This window comes from Choloepus didactylus, chromosome 19 (genome assembly GCF_015220235.1).
Source record: "Choloepus didactylus isolate mChoDid1 chromosome 19, mChoDid1.pri, whole genome shotgun sequence".
Lineage (NCBI taxonomy): Eukaryota > Metazoa > Chordata > Mammalia > Pilosa > Megalonychidae > Choloepus > Choloepus didactylus.
This window is the reverse complement of record NC_051325.1, coordinates 45,627,526-45,634,116: the sequence shown is the minus strand read 5'-3', so window position 1 is coordinate 45,634,116 and position 6,591 is coordinate 45,627,526. Positions and strand designations below refer to the sequence as shown.

The 6,591-nt window shown below is 45.5% G+C and overlaps 1 long non-coding RNA gene across 1 annotated transcript; it reads right to left on the bottom strand.

Annotated features, from left to right (window-relative positions):
• Nucleotides 1-1,610: 1,610 nt before the first annotated feature.
• On the bottom strand, nt 1,611-4,827 carry LOC119515612. The gene is made up of 3 exons (XR_005213105.1): nt 4,401-4,827; nt 2,598-2,765; nt 1,611-2,244 (listed from the first exon to the last, which is right to left on the bottom strand). It is a non-coding gene; the product is annotated as an uncharacterized LOC119515612 (long non-coding RNA).
• Nucleotides 4,828-6,591: the final 1,764 nt, after the last annotated feature.

Genomic DNA, 6,591 nt, shown 5'->3' with positions numbered 1-6,591 from the left:
TAGCCTATCATTCATTCATTCAAGAAAGATTTGTAGAAAGCCTTCTATTGCCATGCCCTGTGCTAGGAAAGGAGGGTGCCAGAGTAAACAAGACAGTCACTGTCCTTGCCCTCACCATCTTCCTACAAAGAAATTTCCTTTGCAGACATTTTATGTGAGCCCCTCCGCCTAAACGGGAGCCCAGGTCTATCATATTTAAAGCTCATACAATGCCTCTGAAATATTTTCCTGGTCTTCAAAACCAAGTTTATTCAACCATGTAATGTAATGTTAGCCCTGATGCAAACTTGGTTTTCCACTGGCCTCTGTATAAGTCATCTACTGCTATATAACAAATGACCCCAAAACTTAGCAGCTTAAAACAGCAAACATTTATTATCTCATGCAATTCCTGAGAGTCAGGAATCTGGGAGCAACTTAGTAGGATGGTTCTGGTTTGGGGTTTCCTTGCAGTCAAGGTGTCACCTGAAGGCTTGACTGGACTTAGAGGGTCTGCTTCCAAAATGGCTCCCTCACATAGAGAGCAAGTTGATGCAGGCTGTTGGTTGGAGGCCTCAGTTCTTCATGGCTTCTCCATAGGGCTCCTCACAACCTGGCAGCTGGCTTTCCTCAGAACAAATGATCTGATACAAGATGGAAGCTGCAAGGTCTTTTATAACCTAATATCGGGAGTGATATACCATCATTTCTGCAGTACTCTAATGTACTCCTGGTACCATGTGGAAGGGAACTACACAAGGATGTAAAAACCAGGAGGTGGGGAGGATGGAGGGCTATCTTGGAGACTGGCTACTCCAGCCTCCAGGAAGAGCTCCCCTCTCCCCAAACTCCACCCAAAGTCCAGTGGATGACAGGAATGCAAATTCCACTTTTTGAAATACAGAGGCATGCAGCAAATAGTGGATTTTCTCTGTCCTGGAAACCCAGAGTTTATAACACCATAAAACTGCTTTTCCTCAATTGCACTTTGGTACCATGCCACAGGCATGCATAAAAGGACATCATAAGAAACAGCTCCAATTAAGTCATCGCTGTATTTTGTCATGGTTTTGACAGCTTCTTCTGAGAACCCACAGAAAAAATATTTCCCTGGTCAGGAAAAAGTATGCTTCTCCTAAACAACTACTCTATTTCTCTTTTGAAATCTGGGATCTTGTTAGTGCTCATGTTTCCTTCTTTGCTTTGACTGTTCAGAAGCTCAGAGGGAAATGTACAAGCCTCTGCTGACAACTAGAGTCTATGACACCCACCTCCTGACCTAATGTCATCCTGGAGTTGTTCCTTCCATTTGCTCTCTATTTTATCTAATTCCCTCATCTTTTTCATTTTATCCTTTTGTACATTTTATACTTTTGTAATCTCTCTCAAAGCATTTGTGGATTGAGGTGGAGTATCAATACATACATACATAATAAATCAAGACTGATGACCTGCGCACGTATGCCATCTAGTGGTGAGAGGTATAACTGCCAGAATAGATGCTTCCCTGATTTTTCGGGTTCCTTTTTGCAGGGAGGACCAGGACTACTCTCTGTGCTTTGTTAGGGAATTGAGACTGCCGGAGAGTAAAGAGATGATTCAATGGCTGGATTCCAAGATGATTTATTGGAATTTAAAGAAGACAAAAAAATAGTGAAGACCTTGCAAGTGAGGAAGGCACTGGCAGTGGAGGGGTTAAGTGAACGGTGTTAGAAAAACTAAACAATAAAAATAGATCAGACTCAGGCAAATGATCACGTGAAAGATGCTTAATATAGGTTGACTGCAGATGTGACCAGCCTTTTTTTTTTAAAGCATTCACATTAACGTAGGAAGAAGCTTAAAGATACAGTGTAATGTTTACATTTTACTCATGAGAAAACTGGGGCCCAGAGGCATCGAACCTTGTCCAAGATCACACAGCCTGTTAGACACAAGTCCAGGGTGACTCCTCAGTCAGTTACCTTTCCCCAGCACCATGCTGCCCCTAACTGTATGTAGCAGATGCTCATTCGGGCTTTCATTTTGCAAACAGGGTTTCCAAATAAAAATCAGATCATCACATAAAAATGCTGGATCCAGCATGTTTCCAAGGAATTATTACTTGCTGTTTTTGCAGCTGCCCCTTGGCATACCCCCAAAAAGCCAGGGTGGAAGAGGTGGTTATGAAGTTTCATTAACCTTCACATCTAGGTAGAGGCCATCAGTTCACAACCATAAGGAGGGAATCCAGAAGCCAGTCTCAGTAGCTAGGGGAGCCGTAGCCTGGGAAAGAGAAGGTAAGTTCATTCATCACAGGTGTTAGCCCAGCACCTGCTCTGGGCCAGGCTCTGAGGAGGATGCTGGGGTGGCAAGATCAATCCATGCACCAGCAAAAAGCCAGGCCAGACACATTCCATCTGTCTGTACTGACATATTTACTTACTTGGGCATAGCCTGAGCTACAGACCAGGGGTCTAAAGTCTCAAGTTGAGCTGTCTTGGACACAGCCTGAGGACTCAGATGACTGAGGAGGCTAGAACTACTGTCTAAGCAAGAACTTGAGATGCTATCATGTTAGACAGCATGAATACAGAACATCTCAATCATCCCAAAGAGTTCTATTAGACAATACTGACCAAGAGTGTCCTTTTCTGAATCTTCTGTGTCTCTGGGTCCTACCAGTTCTCCCAGGCCCTTCAAACACTTTGAAGACTTGAGGCTTGAGTCACTGGTTTCTGGAAGGGGCAGGATCCAGGTACAATAGCTGTTCCAGTCTGAGGTTCTCAGATGTACAAATGACCCACCTATGATAGAAGGCACCTAGAATTCAGTTCCTTAAACTTTTCAGGCTTCTGTGCTAGTAAAAGGTACCAGAGTGGGGCTAAGAGGAGCAGTAGAAGTATTAGGGGGCTCAACCTTTGAGATCAGAATGACTGAGACTTCTATCCCAGGCCCACCATTACTATTTGGGTGATCTTTGGGCACCCTTTTTTTTTTGCCAGCAAAGAGAAGCAAATACCCATTGATATTATGAAGATTAAAGGAGACAGTAGATGAGACAGTACCTGGCTTGTGGTAAGCTCAGATTTCTTACTCATCCCTTCTTGTACTTTTGGATGCTAATCTTCATTCTGCCATGCATAGGAACTATGGGTCACCTCCGCTTCAGGTACCAGGTGGAGGCTGGTCCTGGCTACCCACTCCACTCATTCTCTCAATGAAAATACCAACTGCCTGGCTTCATGCTCAGTATCATAGAGAGATAGAAAACAAATCCCTGAAATGAAGAGCTCATTGTCTCATGGGAGACATTAGTAGATAAATTAATAATTATTTAGCAGGGAGACCAGAAGTTAATTGAGAGTATACAGAGGGGAAGATGGACTCAAGGACCCCGTCAGAGGGCCAGGACAGGAAGAGGGACAGAGCATATTAAGCAGAGGTAACAGCACAGGCTGGGAGACTGGGAAGCAAGGTAAACCCAATTATGAAGGTCTTTCAGTGCAGGGCTGAGGAGTTTGAACCAAAACTTGTAGGGGACACAAAGCCTCTAAAGGGAGTGAAGTCATCAGATTTGGGTACTGAAAAGATTTCTATGATTGCTAGTGTGGGAATGGTTTAGAAGAGGCCAAACTAGAGAAAGGGAGGCCAGCCTCAATTTGCTTCACTCTACCCTACCTCACTGGGCTCCAATCACAAGGGACTTCTCTCAGTTCCTTGAAGAGCAAAATACCAAGTTCTTTCCTGCCTCCAGGACTTTGCATTTGCAGGTGGCCCTGTCTAGGTCAGTCTTCTCTTGGCCTATTACAGAGCTCACCCTTTCTCGGTCTTCAGGTCTCAGATCAAACATTTCTTCCTTTTCCTAATCCCTCAATCTAATGTCCCTCCATTATTCTCTGTAGCACCCTGTTTCTTTTTTCTATTTATCACAGTTTGAAATTTTATTTTTAATTGTGTTATGTGCTCCGTGTCCTTCTTCCCTATTAGATTGTAAACTCGGTGAGGGTGGGACCATGTCTACCCCATTTGACACATCCTCAATAACTACTAGGGGGATGAGTGTGAGAATAGCCGGGAGGACCATGACTAGCCTCAGCCAGCAGCACCAAAACCAAGAAAAGGAGACTACATAATACGAAGTAGGCAGGACACATTTGAGGCAAGAATTGGAATGAGTTCCGATTGCGCAGAACTCTGCCTACTACTAGCTGTCTGTCCTGGGCAGGTTAACCCTTTATCCCTACACCTTGCGTTTCCCCTCCGTAAAATGACCACACTCCCGCAGTTGGACAAAGTGCATGTCCAGAACCAACAAGGATAGGGCTGGGGCAGACAGAGCCGTGGTGACCCAAACGAGAGCCAGTTACCCGTTGAGAACACCTGGGAGAACAGCTGACTCTACTTGGGGGCGGAAGTCACTGCCAGATGGGAGTCCTTACTTAAAATGTATCCTCCCGGTGCACAGCGCCATGGTTCTTCGTTACGCCATAAAATGTCCGATGAGCAGCGACAGCTGCGGTATAATTTAGGGTCGTTATCATTTGTTTCTTTTAAATACTTTCCTCCATTTCTCAACAGACCTCTAAAAATTATTTGATCGAAATCTAAGCCTGGAAGCCTCTCAGCGTCACAGGGTAGGAGGAAAATTCAAGCTGAGGGATAAGCAGGAAGCACATGGTTAGATGTCCATAAGCAGCACCATCAGCCACTTCCCGTCCTCCCGAAACCCCTCCTCCTGACACCGGGAGTCGGGCACACAAAGGAACACCCGGAGACCTCCACATTACTACACTTCCCAGAGGAACGCGCGACGGCCTCCGTCTCTCCGCAAAAGGAGGAGCCCAGTAAGGTTCGTTTTCCTCCTTCCCCCGCCCGGAGCAGGCAGGATGTTTTGATCAGAAGACTTTGCCCTCCAGGCTCCCCACCCCACCTTATAAAGATTCCCACAGACATTGGGCAAGCCTGGCACCACCCCCCGTGGAATTAGCCAGCAGGAATTAGGTGCCGCAACCCCCTCTTGGGAAATGTAGTACCAAGAGCAACAGGCTTTTGCAGCCAATGAGAGCCCGGCTGGGGGCTTGTCACCTGACCTGTGCAGTCAGCTGTTCTGGGGCTTCGCGGTTTCCTGTACTGCTGTGAGGGGGTGGGGGGGTGTGTCTGTTCTTTGGGCAGTGGTTTTCGCTAAATCTGTGCTTGACTTGTGGATAGGCTTCCCCGGTCTTTATGCAGTCTCTGTTTCTGGGACACAGCGGAGACTGCATATTTGCAAATACTTAAACTTGTCTTGACCTTGAGTTAACTTGCTTGAGCCTTTGCCTGATATTCCAGACTCTGTATGTCCTTATGTGGCAACCCGTGGCCTGAGCAAAACAGGCCTGCAGATCTTTGGGGCACAGCAGTCTGCATGACCTAGGCAGCTAAATGTTTAACCTATTGTCTTTCTAAGCCAGTGAAGAGAAAAAGGGTAAATTGACCTTAAAATGTAACTTTATGGGAAGCAGGCAGGAAGTGAGGGGCTGTTAGTGTCACAAAAAGAGCAAAATGGAGTTGTTCAAGTGTTATTCTAGTCCTTCCTGCACCACTTCCCAGGTCAGAGTGACCTGTTTCTGCATCTGTGCTCTCCCCACCCTTAGGAAGGCCTTTGTCTTAAACCCTTATAAAAGGCTTTCTGTCCTATTTGCATTGCTTGGTCGTCTTCCCTGCGAATGCGATTCTGCCCGGCCTGAGAGAGCCGTCATGATCTCTCCACGACTTCTCACCCTGTAAGCAAGCCCTGAGTAAAAGTTCATGTATCAGAAAATGCTTGTTGTCTTCTTCGGCCTTTGGACTGGCATGGCCCTCGTGGACTGCAATACCTTACCATACTCTTTCCCCACCTGTGGCCTCTGCAGAAGCCAACCTGAACCATTTGAGTTGCTTCAAAGCTTTAATGGGTATACCTTAAGCAGTTATTTGATCGCCTCATCTTTGGGGACTTTTTCACTACCCATTCTCACTCCACCACCTTGTCTTCACCCATGACTGTAGACTCAGAAACTTAAGTCCTGTGACCCTTTTACTTTATCACTGTCAGCCCTGTCCTACTTCCCTTTCTTTCCCTACCCAGGATAGATTCTAAAAATCTTCTTTGGCCTCACGTCCAACCCCTAGATTAATACAATTGTCTGCTTGCTACATGGTGCTTGCTGGATGCTCCTAGAGGGGCAACAATAAATCGCCTAACCTCAGGTTGGTGCTGCTACAAAATCAAGGTCACAGACCAGCTAAGCCTTAAACTCAGTGGGTTGGAACAGCTTTGGAGGCAAGGAGGCTAAACAGAGGCAGGAAGTTGGCTGCCATGTCTTCTAGTGGGAGAAAGAGGCTATGGAGGAGCTGTGTTGTTCACCTCATTCTTAAGCCTCATTTCATTTTTATCTTTCTATAAGGGCATGAGAGTTAAATGTAGAACAAAGGGAAATATTAGTTACGAGAATATTCCAGAATGGCAAATTGGTAAGAACGTAGACGGTATACAGCATCAAATAGAAATGTAATGTATAAAGAATGAAGAAATATCAAGAAAATATAGCAAAGACTCTAAATTGATATAAGTTAAATGAGTTAATGAGCCCAGAAAGCAAATGATAAAGT